The sequence below is a fragment of the Lithobates pipiens genome, unplaced genomic scaffold (genome assembly GCF_037356315.1).
Source record: "Lithobates pipiens isolate NorthernLeopardFrog02 unplaced genomic scaffold, aLitPip1_a1.2 Scaffold_13, whole genome shotgun sequence".
NCBI lineage: Eukaryota > Metazoa > Chordata > Amphibia > Anura > Ranidae > Lithobates > Lithobates pipiens.
Genome location: NW_027507718.1, coordinates 547,916,582 through 547,933,808, shown reverse-complemented (window position 1 = coordinate 547,933,808; position 17,227 = coordinate 547,916,582). Strand labels below are relative to the sequence as shown.

The 17,227-nt window shown below is 38.9% G+C and overlaps 11 non-coding genes across 11 annotated transcripts; all 11 read left to right on the top strand.

Annotated features, from left to right (window-relative positions):
- Positions 1-864: 864 nt before the first annotated feature.
- On the top strand, positions 865-936 carry TRNAT-CGU (transfer RNA threonine (anticodon CGU)). Its single transcript has one exon. It is a non-coding gene; the product is annotated as a tRNA-Thr (tRNA).
- Positions 937-2,158: 1,222 nt separating this feature from the next.
- Positions 2,159-2,232, top strand: TRNAT-CGU (transfer RNA threonine (anticodon CGU)). Its single transcript has one exon. It is a non-coding gene; the product is annotated as a tRNA-Thr (tRNA).
- A 1,222-nt stretch (positions 2,233-3,454) lies between these two features.
- Positions 3,455-3,526, top strand: TRNAT-CGU (transfer RNA threonine (anticodon CGU)). The gene has a single exon. It is a non-coding gene; the product is annotated as a tRNA-Thr (tRNA).
- Positions 3,527-4,750: 1,224 nt separating this feature from the next.
- Positions 4,751-4,822, top strand: TRNAT-CGU (transfer RNA threonine (anticodon CGU)). The gene has a single exon. It is a non-coding gene; the product is annotated as a tRNA-Thr (tRNA).
- Positions 4,823-6,045: 1,223 nt separating this feature from the next.
- TRNAT-CGU (transfer RNA threonine (anticodon CGU)) lies at positions 6,046-6,117 on the top strand. The gene has a single exon. It is a non-coding gene; the product is annotated as a tRNA-Thr (tRNA).
- Positions 6,118-7,341: 1,224 nt separating this feature from the next.
- TRNAT-CGU (transfer RNA threonine (anticodon CGU)) lies at positions 7,342-7,413 on the top strand. Its single transcript has one exon. It is a non-coding gene; the product is annotated as a tRNA-Thr (tRNA).
- A 1,223-nt stretch (positions 7,414-8,636) lies between these two features.
- TRNAT-CGU (transfer RNA threonine (anticodon CGU)) lies at positions 8,637-8,708 on the top strand. Its single transcript has one exon. It is a non-coding gene; the product is annotated as a tRNA-Thr (tRNA).
- A 2,518-nt stretch (positions 8,709-11,226) lies between these two features.
- TRNAT-CGU (transfer RNA threonine (anticodon CGU)) lies at positions 11,227-11,298 on the top strand. Its single transcript has one exon. It is a non-coding gene; the product is annotated as a tRNA-Thr (tRNA).
- Positions 11,299-12,521: 1,223 nt separating this feature from the next.
- On the top strand, positions 12,522-12,593 carry TRNAT-CGU (transfer RNA threonine (anticodon CGU)). Its single transcript has one exon. It is a non-coding gene; the product is annotated as a tRNA-Thr (tRNA).
- A 1,224-nt stretch (positions 12,594-13,817) lies between these two features.
- On the top strand, positions 13,818-13,889 carry TRNAT-CGU (transfer RNA threonine (anticodon CGU)). Its single transcript has one exon. It is a non-coding gene; the product is annotated as a tRNA-Thr (tRNA).
- Positions 13,890-15,112: 1,223 nt separating this feature from the next.
- On the top strand, positions 15,113-15,184 carry TRNAT-CGU (transfer RNA threonine (anticodon CGU)). The gene has a single exon. It is a non-coding gene; the product is annotated as a tRNA-Thr (tRNA).
- Positions 15,185-17,227: the final 2,043 nt, after the last annotated feature.

Here is a 17,227-nt window from a genome sequence, read left to right as displayed (position 1 = left end):
AGCAGACATGACATGATCACAGCCTAGACAAAGTTACCAACTAAAGCTCATGGATGGATTATAAGTATGAAACCAGGAGCAATCCCTGTGCTAGAAGTGGAAACTTACATTACAAACGTTGGAACACCTCAGACGAAGATCCACTTTTGAAACACTGCATATACTCTTGAGCTTGGCATCATACTACAAGATTTAAGAGACTGAAGATGGCATAGAAGTATACAACTGGCCAGAAGCAGGAACATTTCAATGAGCAAGACCGGGCCAAAATTTACTAGAGACAAGAGCACATGCTGGGGGCTTCACTACAAGAATTAAGATACAGAAGTGCTTGAACATCAGCCGGACAATTTTAATGAGGGATAAGGCCTAACCAGTGTAAGCCCAACTTTTATTTTATCAAGGTGGAGAGGGGGTGCAGGTAATGTATGTGATATAATGTGATGTGGTTTTGGTGCACACTGACCTTGCACTTAGGATTTTTTTGAGCATCTCAAAATTCAAAAAATGTCCTGTCAACACTAAATAAAACAAAAAATAGGACACCATCAGCAACAAACCCTCACCTTGGTAGATTATTTATCAGAGACATTTTATAAAACTTCTATATTGAATAAGTGAAACCATATTCTACATAACTGAACTTGTGCTTTATTTAACTGCAAAACACCAAACAAAGCATAACCCCTGCCACCCTACATTTTTTATCCCTTCAAGTCAAAAAATGATAATAACTGTGTTGGATATAATCAAACAATAGATTGAAGATTTGCATTGTATTGTCATATGTACAAAGTACTAATACTAAATAAAGCTTGAGTGCATTTTTCGAATTTAACAAGAAGCCGTCTTTTTCCAACAGATGGCGCAGTGGCCAAGTGGTAAGGCGTTGGTCTCGTAAACCAAAGATCGTGTGTTCAATCCCCATCTGTGCCTAATACTCTCGCAAATTAATGTATTGATTGTGATAATAATTGGCAATAAGCTGGTGAACCATATTAACCTCATTTATGAAGGCATGTATCTCATCTGGGTGTAAGGAAGAAAACATGTACCATTCACCAGGATAAGAGATGGTTATTGTCCTCATCCGGCTTCACCATCCACTTCCTGGATTAATGTTGGCTCAGAGATAACACAATCATGGAAAAACTCTTGCTTGTGCATTTCTTTGTTATGATAACAAAAGTAGAATTCAGTCTGGTCCCTCCTGCAACTTCTCACCAAGTTTTTCGTGAGAATGTACAGTCTAATCACTGGGCAAGAGGAGAAGGGAAAAGTTTCCTCCTGCCTGCAGCAGACATGACATGATCACAGCCTAGACAAAGTTACCAACTAAAGCTCATGGATGGATTATAAGTATGAAACCAGGAGCAATCCCTGTGCTAGAAGTGGAGACTTACATTACAAACGTTGGAACACCTCAGACGAAGATCCACCTTTGAAACACTGCATATACTCTTGAGCTTGGCATCATACTACAAGATTTAAGAGACTGAAGATGGCATAGAAGTATACAACTGGCCAGCAGCAGGAACATTTCAATGAGCAAGACCGGGCCAAAATTTACTAGAGACAAGAGCACATGCTGGGGGCTTCACTACAAGAATTAAGATACAGAAGTGCTTGAACATCAGCCGGACAATTTTAATGAGGGATAAGGCCTAACCAGTGTAAGCCCAACTTTTATTTTATCAAGGTGGAGAGGGGGTGCAGGTAATGTATGTGATATAATGTGATGTGGTTTTGGTGCACACTGACCTTGCACTTAGGATTTTTTTGAGCATCTCAAAATTCAAAAAATGTCCTGTCAACACTAAATAAAACAAAAAATAGGACACCATCAGCAACAAACCCTCACCTGGGTAGATTATTTATCAGAGACATTTTATAAAACTTCTATATTGAATAAGTGAAACCATATTCTACATAACTGAAATTGTGCTTTATTTAACTGCAAAACACCAAACAAAGCATAACCCCTGCCACCCTACATTTTATATCCCTTCAAGTCAAAGAATGATAATAACTATGTTGGATATAATCAAACAATAGATTGAAGATTTGCATTGTATTGTCATATGTACAAATTACTAATACTAAATAAAACTTGAGTGCATTTTTCGAATTTAACAAGAAGCCGTCTTTATCCAACAGAGGGTGCAGTGGCCAAGTGGTAAGGCGTTGGTCTCGTAAACCAAAGATCGTGGGTTCAATCCCCATCATTGCCTAATACTCTCTCAAATTAATGTATTGAGTGTGATAATAATTGGCAATAAGCTAGTGAACCATATTAACCTCATTTATGAAGGCATGTATCTCATCTGGGTGTAAGGAAGAAAACATGTACCATTCACCAGGGTAAGAGAAGGTTATTGTCCTCATCCGGCTTCACCATCCACTTCCTGGATTAATGTTGGCTCAGAGATAACACAATCATGGAAAAACTCTTGCTTGTGCATTTCTTTGTTATGATAACAAAAGTAGAATTCAGTCTGCCCCCTCCTGCAACTTCTCACCAAGTTTTTCGTGAGAATGTACAGTCTAATCACTGGGCAAGAGGAGAAGGGAAAAGTTTCCTCCTGCCTGCAGCAGACATGACATGATCACAGCCTAGACAAAGTTACCAACTAAAGCTCATGGATGGATTATAAGTATGAAACCAGGAGCAATCCCTGTGCTAGAAGTGGAAACTTACATTACAAACGTTGGAACACCTCAGACGAAGATCCACTTTTGAAAAACTGCATATACTCTTGAGCTTGGCATCATACTACAAGATTTAAGAGACTGAAGACGGCATAGAAGTATACAACTGGCCAGCAGCAGGAGCATTTCAATGAGCAAGACTGGGCCAAAATTTACTAGAGACAAGAGCACATGCTGGGGGCTTCACTACAAGAATTAAGATACAGAAGTGCTTGAACATCAGCCGGACAATTTTAATGAGGGATAAGGCCTAACCAGTGTAAGCCCAACTTTTATTTTATCAAGGTGGAGAGGGGGTGCAGGTAATGTGAGTGATATAATGTGATGTGGTTTTGGTGTACACTGACCTTGCACTTAGGATTTTTTTGAGCATCTCAAAATTCAAAAAATGTCCTGTCAACACTAAATAAAACAAAAAATAGGACACCTTCAGCAACAAACCCTCACCTTGGTAGATTATTTATCAGAGACATTTTATAAAACTTCTATATTGAATAAGTGAAACCATATTCTACATAACTGAACTTGTGCTTTATTTAACTGCAAAACACCAAACAAAGCATAACCCCTGCCACCCTAAATTTTTTATCCCTTCAAGTCAAAGAATGATAATAACTATGTTGGATATAATCAAACAATAGATTGAAGATTTGCATTGTATTGTCATATGTACAAAGTACTAATACTAAATAAAGCTTGAGTTCATTTTTCGAATTTAACAAGAAGCCGTCTTTCTCCAACAGAGGGCGCAGTGGCCAAGTGGTAAGGCATTGGTCTCGTAAACCAAAGATCATGGGTTCAATCCCCATCTGTGCCTAATACTCTCTCATATTAATGTATTGAGTGTGATAATAATTGGCAATAAGCTAGTGAACCATATTAACCTCATTTATGAAGGCATGTATCTCATCTGGGTGTAAGGAAGAAAACATGTACCATTCACCAGGGTAAGAGAAGGTTATTGTCCTCATCCGGGTTCACCATCCACTTGCTGGATTAATGTTGGCTCAGAGATAACACAATCATGGAAAAAACTGTTGCTTGTGCATTTCTTTGTTATGATAACAAAAGTAGAATTCAGTCTGCCCCCTCCTGCAACTTCTCACCAAGTTTTTCGTGAGAATGTACAGTCTAATCACTAGGCAAGAGGAGAAGGGAAAAGTTTCCTCCTGCCTGCAGCAGACATGACATGATCACAGCCTAGACAAAGTTACCAACTAAAGCTCATGGATGGATTATAAGTATGAAACCAGGAGCAATCCTTGTGCTAGAAGTGGAGACTTACATTACAAACGTTGGAACACCTCAGACGAAGATCCACTTTTGAAACACTGCATATACTCTTGAGCTTGGCATCATACTACAAGATTTAAGAGACTGAAGACGGCATAGAAGTATACAACTGGCCAGCAGCAGGAGCATTTCAATGAGCAAGACTGGGCCAAAATTTACTATAGACAAGAGCACATGCTGGGGGCTTCACTACAAGAATTAAGATACAGAAGTGCTTGAACATCAGCTGGACAATTTTAATGAGGGATAAGGCCTAACCAGTGTAAGCCCAACTTTTATTTTATCAAGGTGGAGAGGGGGTGCAGGTAATGTGAGTGATATAATGTGATGTGGTTTTGGTGCACACTGACCTTGCACTTAGGATTATTTTGAGCATCTCAAAATTCAAAAAATGTCCTGTCAACACTAAATAAAACAAAAAATAGGACACCATCAGCAACAAACCCTCACCTGGGTAGATTATTTATCAGAGACATTTTATAAAACTTCTACATTGAATAAGTGAAACCATATTCTACATAACTGAACTTGTGCTTTATTTAACTGCAAAACACCAAACAAAGCATAACCCCTGCCACCCTACATTTTTTATCCCTTCAAGTCAAAGAATGATAATAACTATGTTGGATATAATCAAACAATAGATTGAAGATTTGCATTGTATTGTCATATGTACAAAGTACTAATACTAAATAAAGCTTGAGTGCATTTTTCGAATTTAACAAGAAGCCGTCTTTCTCCAACAGAGGGTGCAGTGGCCAAGTGGTAAGGCGTTGGTCTCGTAAACCAAAGATCATGGGTTCAATCCCCATCTGTGCCTAATACTCTCTCATATTAATGTATTGAGTGTGATAATAATTGGCAATAAGCTAGTGAACCATATTAACCTCATTTATGAAGGCATGTAACACATCTGGGTGTAATGAAGAAAACATGTACCATTCACCAGGGTAAGAGAAGGTTATTGTCCTCATCCGGGTTCACCATCCACTTCCTGGATTAATGTTGGCTCAGAGATAACACAATCATGGAAAAACTCTTGCTTGTGCATTTCTTTGTTATGATAACAAAAGTAGAATTCAGTCTGCCCCCTCCTGCAACTTCTCACCAAGTTTTTCGTGAGAATGTACAGTCTAATCACTGGGCAAGAGGAGAAGGGAAAAGTTTCCTCCTGCCTGCAGCAGACATGACATGATCACAGCCTAGACAAAGTTACCAACTAAAGCTCATGGATGGATTATAAGTATGAAACCAGGAGCAATCTCTGTGCTAGAAGTGGAGACTTACATTACAAACGTTGGAACACCTCAGACGAAGATCCACTTTTGAAACACTGCATATACTCTTGAGCTTGGCATCATACTACAAGATTTAAGAGACTGAAGATGGCATAGAAGTATACAACTGGCCAGCAGCAGGAGCATTTCAATGAGCAAGACTGGGCCAAAAGTTACTAGAGACAAGAGCACATGCTGGGGGCTTCACTACAAGAATTAAGATACAGAAGTGCTTGAACATCAGCCGGACAATTTTAATGAGGGATAAGGCCTAACCAGTGTAAGCCCAACTTTTATTTTATCAAGGTGGAGAGGGGGTGCAGGTAATGTGAGTGATATAATGTGATGTGGTTTTGGTGCACACTGACCTTGCACTTAGGATTTTTTTGAGCATCTCAAAATTCAAAAAATGTCCTGTCAACACTAAATAAAACAAAAAATAGGACACCATCAGCAACAAACCCTCACCTTGGTAGATTATTTATCAGAGACATTTTATAAAACTTCTATATTGAATAAGTGAAACCATATTCTACATAACTGAACTTGTGCTTTATTTAACTGCAAAACACCAAACAAAGCATAACCCCTGCCACCCTAAATTTTTTATCCCTTCAAGTCAAAGAATGATAATAACTATGTTGGATATAATCAAACAATAGATTGAAGATTTGCATTGTATTGTCATATGTACAAAGTACTAATACTAAATAAAGCTTGAGTTCATTTTTCGAATTTAACAAGAAGCCGTCTTTCTCCAACAGAGGGCGCAGTGGCCAAGTGGTAAGGCATTGGTCTCGTAAACCAAAGATCATGGGTTCAATCCCCATCTGTGCCTAATACTCTCTCATATTAATGTATTGAGTGTGATAATAATTGGCAATAAGCTAGTGAACCATATTAACCTCATTTATGAAGGCATGTATCTCATCTGGGTGTAAGGAAGAAAACATGTACCATTCACCAGGGTAAGAGAAGGTTATTGTCCTCATCCGGGTTCACCATCCACTTGCTGGATTAATGTTGGCTCAGAGATAACACAATCATGGAAAAAACTGTTGCTTGTGCATTTCTTTGTTATGATAACAAAAGTAGAATTCAGTCTGCCCCCTCCTGCAACTTCTCACCAAGTTTTTCGTGAGAATGTACAGTCTAATCACTAGGCAAGAGGAGAAGGGAAAAGTTTCCTCCTGCCTGCAGCAGACATGACATGATCACAGCCTAGACAAAGTTACCAACTAAAGCTCATGGATGGATTATAAGTATGAAACCAGGAGCAATCCTTGTGCTAGAAGTGGAGACTTACATTACAAACGTTGGAACACCTCAGACGAAGATCCACTTTTGAAACACTGCATATACTCTTGAGCTTGGCATCATACTACAAGATTTAAGAGACTGAAGACGGCATAGAAGTATACAACTGGCCAGCAGCAGGAGCATTTCAATGAGCAAGACTGGGCCAAAATTTACTATAGACAAGAGCACATGCTGGGGGCTTCACTACAAGAATTAAGATACAGAAGTGCTTGAACATCAGCTGGACAATTTTAATGAGGGATAAGGCCTAACCAGTGTAAGCCCAACTTTTATTTTATCAAGGTGGAGAGGGGGTGCAGGTAATGTGAGTGATATAATGTGATGTGGTTTTGGTGCACACTGACCTTGCACTTAGGATTATTTTGAGCATCTCAAAATTCAAAAAATGTCCTGTCAACACTAAATAAAACAAAAAATAGGACACCATCAGCAACAAACCCTCACCTGGGTAGATTATTTATCAGAGACATTTTATAAAACTTCTACATTGAATAAGTGAAACCATATTCTACATAACTGAACTTGTGCTTTATTTAACTGCAAAACACCAAACAAAGCATAACCCCTGCCACCCTACATTTTTTATCCCTTCAAGTCAAAGAATGATAATAACTATGTTGGATATAATCAAACAATAGATTGAAGATTTGCATTGTATTGTCATATGTACAAAGTACTAATACTAAATAAAGCTTGAGTGCATTTTTCGAATTTAACAAGAAGCCGTCTTTCTCCAACAGAGGGTGCAGTGGCCAAGTGGTAAGGCGTTGGTCTCGTAAACCAAAGATCATGGGTTCAATCCCCATCTGTGCCTAATACTCTCTCATATTAATGTATTGAGTGTGATAATAATTGGCAATAAGCTAGTGAACCATATTAACCTCATTTATGAAGGCATGTAACACATCTGGGTGTAATGAAGAAAACATGTACCATTCACCAGGGTAAGAGAAGGTTATTGTCCTCATCCGGGTTCACCATCCACTTCCTGGATTAATGTTGGCTCAGAGATAACACAATCATGGAAAAACTCTTGCTTGTGCATTTCTTTGTTATGATAACAAAAGTAGAATTCAGTCTGCCCCCTCCTGCAACTTCTCACCAAGTTTTTCGTGAGAATGTACAGTCTAATCACTGGGCAAGAGGAGAAGGGAAAAGTTTCCTCCTGCCTGCAGCAGACATGACATGATCACAGCCTAGACAAAGTTACCAACTAAAGCTCATGGATGGATTATAAGTATGAAACCAGGAGCAATCTCTGTGCTAGAAGTGGAGACTTACATTACAAACGTTGGAACACCTCAGACGAAGATCCACTTTTGAAACACTGCATATACTCTTGAGCTTGGCATCATACTACAAGATTTAAGAGACTGAAGATGGCATAGAAGTATACAACTGGCCAGCAGCAGGAGCATTTCAATGAGCAAGACTGGGCCAAAAGTTACTAGAGACAAGAGCACATGCTGGGGGCTTCACTACAAGAATTAAGATACAGAAGTGCTTGAACATCAGCCGGACAATTTTAATGAGGGATAAGGCCTAACCAGTGTAAGCCCAACTTTTATTTTATCAAGGTGGAGAGGGGGTGCAGGTAATGTGAGTGATATAATGTGATGTGGTTTTGGTGCACACTGACCTTGCACTTAGGATTTTTTTGAGCATCTCAAAATTCAAAAAATGTCCTGTCAACACTAAATAAAACAAAAAATAGGACACCATCAGCAACAAACCCTCACCTGGGTAGATTATTTATCAGAGACATTTTATAAAACTTCTATATTGAATAAGTGAAACCATATTCTACATAACTGAACTTGTGCTTTATTTAACTGCAAAACACCAAACAAAGCATAACCCCTGCCACCCTACATTTTTTATCCCTTCAAGTCAAAAAATGATAATAACTGTGTTGGATATAATCAAACAATAGATTGAAGATTTGCATTGTATTGTCATATGTACAAAGTACTAATACTAAATAAAGCTTGAGTGCATTTTTCGAATTTAACAAGAAGCCGTCTTTTTCCAACAGATGGCGCAGTGGCCAAGTGGTAAGGCGTTGGTCTCGTAAACCAAAGATCGTGTGTTCAATCCCCATCTGTGCCTAATACTCTCGCAAATTAATGTATTGATTGTGATAATAATTGGCAATAAGCTAGTGAACCATATTAACCTCATTTATGAAGGCATGTTTCTCATCTGGGTGTAAGGAAGAAAACATGTACCATTCACCAGGATAAGAGAAGGTTATTGTCCTCATCCAGCTTCACCATCCACTTCCTGGATTAATGTTGGCTCAGAGATAACACAATCATGGAAAAACTCTTGCTTGTGCATTTCTTTGTTATGATAACAAAAGTAGAATTCAGTCTGCCCCCTCCTGCAACTTCTCACCAAGTTTTTCGTGAGAATGTACAGTCTAATCACTGGGCAAGAGGAGAAGGGAAAAGTTTCCTCCTGCCTGCAGCAGACATGACATGATCACAGCCTAGACAAAGTTACCAACTAAAGCTCATGGATGGATTATAAGTATGAAACCAGGAGCAATCCCTGTGCTAGAAGTGGAGACTTACATTACAAACGTTGGAACACCTCAGACGAAGATCCACTTTTGAAACACTGCATATACTCTTGAGCTTGGCATCATACTACAAGATTTAAGAGACTGAAGATGGCATAGAAGTATACAACTGGCCAGCAGCAGGAGCATTTCAATGAGCAAGACTGGGCCAAAATTTACTAGAGACAAGAGCACATGATGGGGGCTTCACTACAAGAATTAAGATACAGAAGTGCTTGAACATCAGCCGGACAATTTTAATGAGGGATAAGGCCTAACCAGTGTAAGCCCAACTTTTATTTTATCAAGGTGGAGAGGGGGTGCAGGTAATGTGAGTGATATAATGTGATGTGGTTTTGGTGCACACTGACCTTGCACTTAGGATTTTTTTGAGCATCTCAAAATTCTAAAAATGTCCTGTCAACACTAAATAAAACAAAAAATAGGACACCATCAGCAACAAACCCTCACCTGGGTAGATTATTTATTAGAGACATTTTATAAAACTTCTATATTGAATAAGTGAAACCATATTCTACATAACTGAACTTGTGCTTTATTTAACTGCAAAACACCAAACAAAGCATAACCCCTGCCACCCTACATTTTTTATCCCTTCAAGTCAAAGAATGATAATAACTATGTTGAATATAATCAAACAATAGATTGAAGATTTGCATTGCATTGTCATATGTACAAAGTACTAATACTAAATAAAGCTTGAGTGCATTTTTCGAATTTAACAAGAAGCCGTCTTTCTCCAACAGATGGTGCAGTGGCCAAGTGGTAAGGCGTTGCTCTCGTAAACCAAAGATCGTGGGTTCAATCCACATCTGTGCCTAATACTCTCTCAAATTATTGTATTGAGTGTGATAATAATTGGCAATAAGCTGGGGAACCATATTAACCTCATTTATGAAGGCATGTATCTCATCTGGGTGTAAGGAAGAAAACATGTACCATTCACCAGGGTAAGAGAAGGTTATTGTCCTCATCCGGCTTCACCATCCACTTCCTGGATTAATGTTGGCTCAGAGATAACACAATCATGGAAAAACTCTTGCTTGTGCATTTCTTTGTTATGATAACAAAAGTAGAATTCAGTCTGCCCCCTCCTGCAACTTCTCACCAAGTTTTTCGTGAGAATGTACAGTCTAATCACTGGGCAAGAGGAGAAGGGAAAAGTTTCCTCCTGCCTGCAGCAGACATGACATGATCACAGCCTAGACAAAGTTACCAACTAAAGCTCATGGATGGATTATAAGTATGAAACCAGGAGCAATCCCTGTGCTAGAAGTGGAAACTTACATTACAAACGTTGGAACACCTCAGACGAAGATCCACTTTTGAAACACTGCATATACTCTTGAGCTTGGCATCATACTACAAGATTTAAGAGACTGAAGATGGCATAGAAGTATACAACTGGCCAGAAGCAGGAACATTTCAATGAGCAAGACCGGGCCAAAATTTACTAGAGACAAGAGCACATGCTGGGGGCTTCACTACAAGAATTAAGATACAGAAGTGCTTGAACATCAGCCGGACAATTTTAATGAGGGATAAGGCCTAACCAGTGTAAGCCCAACTTTTATTTTATCAAGGTGGAGAGGGGGTGCAGGTAATGTATGTGATATAATGTGATGTGGTTTTGGTGCACACTGACCTTGCACTTAGGATTTTTTTGAGCATCTCAAAATTCTAAAAATGTCCTGTCAACACTAAATAAAACAAAAAATAGGACACCATCAGCAACAAACCCTCACCTTGGTAGATTATTTATCAGAGACATTTTATAAAACTTCTATATTGAATAAGTGAAACCATATTCTACATAACTGAACTTGTGCTTTATTTAACTGCAAAACACCAAACAAAGCATAACCCCTGCCACCCTACATTTTTTATCCCTTCAAGTCAAAAAATGATAATAACTGTGTTGGATATAATCAAACAATAGATTGAAGATTTGCATTGTATTGTCATATGTACAAAGTACTAATACTAAATAAAGCTTGAGTGCATTTTTCGAATTTAACAAGAAGCCGTCTTTTTCCAACAGATGGCGCAGTGGCCAAGTGGTAAGGCGTTGGTCTCGTAAACCAAAGATCGTGTGTTCAATCCCCATCTGTGCCTAATACTCTCGCAAATTAATGTATTGATTGTGATAATAATTGGCAATAAGCTGGTGAACCATATTAACCTCATTTATGAAGGCATGTATCTCATCTGGGTGTAAGGAAGAAAACATGTACCATTCACCAGGATAAGAGAAGGTTATTGTCCTCATCCGGCTTCACCATCCACTTCCTGGATTAATGTTGGCTCAGAGATAACACAATCATGGAAAAACTCTTGCTTGTGCATTTCTTTGTTATGATAACAAAAGTAGAATTCAGTCTGCCCCCTCCTGCAACTTCTCACCAAGTTTTTCGTGAGAATGTACAGTCTAATCACTGGGCAAGAGGAGAAGGGAAAAGTTTCCTCCTGCCTGCAGCAGACATGACATGATCACAGCCTAGACAAAGTTACCAACTAAAGCTCATGGATGGATTATAAGTATGAAACCAGGAGCAATCCCTGTGCTAGAAGTGGAGACTTACATTACAAACGTTGGAACACCTCAGACGAAGATCCACTTTTGAAACACTGCATATACTCTTGAGCTTGGCATCATACTACAAGATTTAAGAGACTGAAGATGGCATAGAAGTATACAACTGGCCAGCAGCAGGAGCATTTCAATGAGCAAGACTGGGCCAAAATTTACTAGAGACAAGAGCACATGATGGGGGCTTCACTACAAGAATTAAGATACAGAAGTGCTTGAACATCAGCCGGACAATTTTAATGAGGGATAAGGCCTAACCAGTGTAAGCCCAACTTTTATTTTATCAAGGTGGAGAGGGGGTGCAGGTAATGTGAGTGATATAATGTGATGTGGTTTTGGTGCACACTGACCTTGCACTTAGGATTTTTTTGAGCATCTCAAAATTCTAAAAATGTCCTGTCAACACTAAATAAAACAAAAAATAGGACACCATCAGCAACAAACCCTCACCTGGGTAGATTATTTATCAGAGACATTTTATAAAACTTCTATATTGAATAAGTGAAACCATATTCTACATAACTGAACTTGTGCTTTATTTAACTGCAAAACACCAAACAAAGCATAACCCCTGCCACCCTAAATTTTTTATCCCTTCAAGTCAAAGAATGATAATAACTATGTTGGATATAATCAAACAATAGATTGAAGATTTGCATTGTATTGTCATATGTACAAAGTACTAATACTAAATAAAGCTTGAGTTCATTTTTCGAATTTAACAAGAAGCCGTCTTTCTCCAACAGAGGGCGCAGTGGCCAAGTGGTAAGGCATTGGTCTCGTAAACCAAAGATCATGGGTTCAATCCCCATCTGTGCCTAATACTCTCTCATATTAATGTATTGAGTGTGATAATAATTGGCAATAAGCTAGTGAACCATATTAACCTCATTTATGAAGGCATGTATCTCATCTGGGTGTAAGGAAGAAAACATGTACCATTCACCAGGGTAAGAGAAGGTTATTGTCCTCATCCGGGTTCACCATCCACTTGCTGGATTAATGTTGGCTCAGAGATAACACAATCATGGAAAAAACTGTTGCTTGTGCATTTCTTTGTTATGATAACAAAAGTAGAATTCAGTCTGCCCCCTCCTGCAACTTCTCACCAAGTTTTTCGTGAGAATGTACAGTCTAATCACTAGGCAAGAGGAGAAGGGAAAAGTTTCCTCCTGCCTGCAGCAGACATGACATGATCACAGCCTAGACAAAGTTACCAACTAAAGCTCATGGATGGATTATAAGTATGAAACCAGGAGCAATCCTTGTGCTAGAAGTGGAGACTTACATTACAAACGTTGGAACACCTCAGACGAAGATCCACTTTTGAAACACTGCATATACTCTTGAGCTTGGCATCATACTACAAGATTTAAGAGACTGAAGACGGCATAGAAGTATACAACTGGCCAGCAGCAGGAGCATTTCAATGAGCAAGACTGGGCCAAAATTTACTATAGACAAGAGCACATGCTGGGGGCTTCACTACAAGAATTAAGATACAGAAGTGCTTGAACATCAGCTGGACAATTTTAATGAGGGATAAGGCCTAACCAGTGTAAGCCCAACTTTTATTTTATCAAGGTGGAGAGGGGGTGCAGGTAATGTGAGTGATATAATGTGATGTGGTTTTGGTGCACACTGACCTTGCACTTAGGATTATTTTGAGCATCTCAAAATTCAAAAAATGTCCTGTCAACACTAAATAAAACAAAAAATAGGACACCATCAGCAACAAACCCTCACCTGGGTAGATTATTTATCAGAGACATTTTATAAAACTTCTACATTGAATAAGTGAAACCATATTCTACATAACTGAACTTGTGCTTTATTTAACTGCAAAACACCAAACAAAGCATAACCCCTGCCACCCTACATTTTTTATCCCTTCAAGTCAAAGAATGATAATAACTATGTTGGATATAATCAAACAATAGATTGAAGATTTGCATTGTATTGTCATATGTACAAAGTACTAATACTAAATAAAGCTTGAGTGCATTTTTCGAATTTAACAAGAAGCCGTCTTTCTCCAACAGAGGGTGCAGTGGCCAAGTGGTAAGGCGTTGGTCTCGTAAACCAAAGATCATGGGTTCAATCCCCATCTGTGCCTAATACTCTCTCATATTAATGTATTGAGTGTGATAATAATTGGCAATAAGCTAGTGAACCATATTAACCTCATTTATGAAGGCATGTAACACATCTGGGTGTAATGAAGAAAACATGTACCATTCACCAGGGTAAGAGAAGGTTATTGTCCTCATCCGGGTTCACCATCCACTTCCTGGATTAATGTTGGCTCAGAGATAACACAATCATGGAAAAACTCTTGCTTGTGCATTTCTTTGTTATGATAACAAAAGTAGAATTCAGTCTGCCCCCTCCTGCAACTTCTCACCAAGTTTTTCGTGAGAATGTACAGTCTAATCACTGGGCAAGAGGAGAAGGGAAAAGTTTCCTCCTGCCTGCAGCAGACATGACATGATCACAGCCTAGACAAAGTTACCAACTAAAGCTCATGGATGGATTATAAGTATGAAACCAGGAGCAATCTCTGTGCTAGAAGTGGAGACTTACATTACAAACGTTGGAACACCTCAGACGAAGATCCACTTTTGAAACACTGCATATACTCTTGAGCTTGGCATCATACTACAAGATTTAAGAGACTGAAGATGGCATAGAAGTATACAACTGGCCAGCAGCAGGAGCATTTCAATGAGCAAGACTGGGCCAAAAGTTACTAGAGACAAGAGCACATGCTGGGGGCTTCACTACAAGAATTAAGATACAGAAGTGCTTGAACATCAGCCGGACAATTTTAATGAGGGATAAGGCCTAACCAGTGTAAGCCCAACTTTTATTTTATCAAGGTGGAGAGGGGGTGCAGGTAATGTGAGTGATATAATGTGATGTGGTTTTGGTGCACACTGACCTTGCACTTAGGATTTTTTTGAGCATCTCAAAATTCAAAAAATGTCCTGTCAACACTAAATAAAACAAAAAATAGGACACCATCAGCAACAAACCCTCACCTGGGTAGATTATTTATCAGAGACATTTTATAAAACTTCTATATTGAATAAGTGAAACCATATTCTACATAACTGAACTTGTGCTTTATTTAACTGCAAAACACCAAACAAAGCATAACCCCTGCCACCCTACATTTTTTATCCCTTCAAGTCAAAAAATGATAATAACTGTGTTGGATATAATCAAACAATAGATTGAAGATTTGCATTGTATTGTCATATGTACAAAGTACTAATACTAAATAAAGCTTGAGTGCATTTTTCGAATTTAACAAGAAGCCGTCTTTTTCCAACAGATGGCGCAGTGGCCAAGTGGTAAGGCGTTGGTCTCGTAAACCAAAGATCGTGTGTTCAATCCCCATCTGTGCCTAATACTCTCGCAAATTAATGTATTGATTGTGATAATAATTGGCAATAAGCTAGTGAACCATATTAACCTCATTTATGAAGGCATGTTTCTCATCTGGGTGTAAGGAAGAAAACATGTACCATTCACCAGGATAAGAGAAGGTTATTGTCCTCATCCAGCTTCACCATCCACTTCCTGGATTAATGTTGGCTCAGAGATAACACAATCATGGAAAAACTCTTGCTTGTGCATTTCTTTGTTATGATAACAAAAGTAGAATTCAGTCTGCCCCCTCCTGCAACTTCTCACCAAGTTTTTCGTGAGAATGTACAGTCTAATCACTGGGCAAGAGGAGAAGGGAAAAGTTTCCTCCTGCCTGCAGCAGACATGACATGATCACAGCCTAGACAAAGTTACCAACTAAAGCTCATGGATGGATTATAAGTATGAAACCAGGAGCAATCCCTGTGCTAGAAGTGGAGACTTACATTACAAACGTTGGAACACCTCAGACGAAGATCCACTTTTGAAACACTGCATATACTCTTGAGCTTGGCATCATACTACAAGATTTAAGAGACTGAAGATGGCATAGAAGTATACAACTGGCCAGCAGCAGGAGCATTTCAATGAGCAAGACTGGGCCAAAATTTACTAGAGACAAGAGCACATGATGGGGGCTTCACTACAAGAATTAAGATACAGAAGTGCTTGAACATCAGCCGGACAATTTTAATGAGGGATAAGGCCTAACCAGTGTAAGCCCAACTTTTATTTTATCAAGGTGGAGAGGGGGTGCAGGTAATGTGAGTGATATAATGTGATGTGGTTTTGGTGCACACTGACCTTGCACTTAGGATTTTTTTGAGCATCTCAAAATTCTAAAAATGTCCTGTCAACACTAAATAAAACAAAAAATAGGACACCATCAGCAACAAACCCTCACCTGGGTAGATTATTTATTAGAGACATTTTATAAAACTTCTATATTGAATAAGTGAAACCATATTCTACATAACTGAACTTGTGCTTTATTTAACTGCAAAACACCAAACAAAGCATAACCCCTGCCACCCTACATTTTTTATCCCTTCAAGTCAAAGAATGATAATAACTATGTTGAATATAATCAAACAATAGATTGAAGATTTGCATTGCATTGTCATATGTACAAAGTACTAATACTAAATAAAGCTTGAGTGCATTTTTCGAATTTAACAAGAAGCCGTCTTTCTCCAACAGATGGTGCAGTGGCCAAGTGGTAAGGCGTTGCTCTCGTAAACCAAAGATCGTGGGTTCAATCCACATCTGTGCCTAATACTCTCTCAAATTATTGTATTGAGTGTGATAATAATTGGCAATAAGCTGGGGAACCATATTAACCTCATTTATGAAGGCATGTATCTCATCTGGGTGTAAGGAAGAAAACATGTACCATTCACCAGGGTAAGAGAAGGTTATTGTCCTCATCCGGCTTCACCATCCACTTCCTGGATTAATGTTGGCTCAGAGATAACACAATCATGGAAAAACTCTTGCTTGTGCATTTCTTTGTTATGATAACAAAAGTAGAATTCAGTCTGCCCCCTCCTGCAACTTCTCACCAAGTTTTTCGTGAGAATGTACAGTCTAATCACTGGGCAAGAGGAGAAGGGAAAAGTTTCCTCCTGCCTGCAGCAGACATGACATGATCACAGCCTAGACAAAGTTACCAACTAAAGCTCATGGATGGATTATAAGTATGAAACCAGGAGCAATCCCTGTGCTAGAAGTGGAAACTTACATTACAAACGTTGGAACACCTCAGACGAAGATCCACTTTTGAAACACTGCATATACTCTTGAGCTTGGCATCATACTACAAGATTTAAGAGACTGAAGATGGCATAGAAGTATACAACTGGCCAGAAGCAGGAACATTTCAATGAGCAAGACCGGGCCAAAATTTACTAGAGACAAGAGCACATGCTGGGGGCTTCACTACAAGAATTAAGATACAGAAGTGCTTGAACATCAGCCGGACAATTTTAATGAGGGATAAGGCCTAACCAGTGTAAGCCCAAC